The sequence below is a fragment of the Galeopterus variegatus genome, unplaced genomic scaffold (assembly GCF_000696425.1).
Source record: "Galeopterus variegatus unplaced genomic scaffold, G_variegatus-3.0.2 Scaffold14449, whole genome shotgun sequence".
NCBI lineage: Eukaryota > Metazoa > Chordata > Mammalia > Dermoptera > Cynocephalidae > Galeopterus > Galeopterus variegatus.
Genome location: NW_007740560.1, coordinates 13,429 through 14,232, shown reverse-complemented (window position 1 = coordinate 14,232; position 804 = coordinate 13,429). Strand labels below are relative to the sequence as shown.

General features: G+C 35.9%; 1 protein-coding gene across 1 annotated transcript in view; it reads right to left on the bottom strand.

Moving 5' to 3' along the window:
• Positions 1–804, bottom strand: part of LOC103581970 (nucleoside diphosphate kinase 7-like) — a gene marked incomplete at its 3' end in the record, with an annotated part of 14,394 nt that overhangs the window by 1,860 nt on the left and 11,730 nt on the right. The gene's annotated exons all lie outside the window — the stretch shown is intronic.

Sequence of the window (804 nt, the reverse complement as noted above, 5' to 3'; positions counted from 1 at the left end):
TCAGAAATATTTCTTTCTAATTTCTCATTAAATATCCTTAGATATCTCAAAGATGACTTACGAACTGCTTAATACTTGACAGTCACCAATCATCCTGAAAAAACTGGAATTATTTTAAAATGTTGAGCTCCTGATCTGACTACTATAACAATTCAAAATCCTTCTGAAAGCAAGTTTACATATAGACTACTAATAACCAATATGAGAAAAAATTTGATAGTCTAGCTTTCAATTACATGAAGTATTAATTTTCCTAAATTAAAGAATCTAACAGTATTAGAATATTGTTGTCATGAAAATTATACTATACATCCTTTCTTTCCCTGGTAATTTCATATGATAATATATTTTTATAGAAATAGTAGGAGAATGTGTTAGTCTAGGACGTCTGTGAAACAGATACCAAGACTGATAGAACATGCAAGAATTTCACTGAGGGAAATTACTATAAGAGAAAATGGGGAGAAAGACAAAGGAAACTGGGAAAGCTGACTCACCAAAATACAAATCTGACCCTGAGTGAAGGAGCAAGGCAAGAAAGGTTAGGTGGAATCACCCTACATTGCTATAAAGACTAAGCTCATAAGAAAGTGGTCAAGCTAGTTAGCCCTCGGAGGAGTGCCTTGACTTCCAGGAATGGACCAGCTTTAGAATCCCTGCTCTTCTCAGTCACTGGCTGAGAGCAGCCTTTGGGAAGCAGGTCCTAAATGCAAAAGTGGCAGTGGATTTCAGAAAGAAGCTGAGGCCCTTGTTCATTTAAGTTTCCTGTAGTTGGAGGTCTATAAGGTACATTCTTGGTACTAC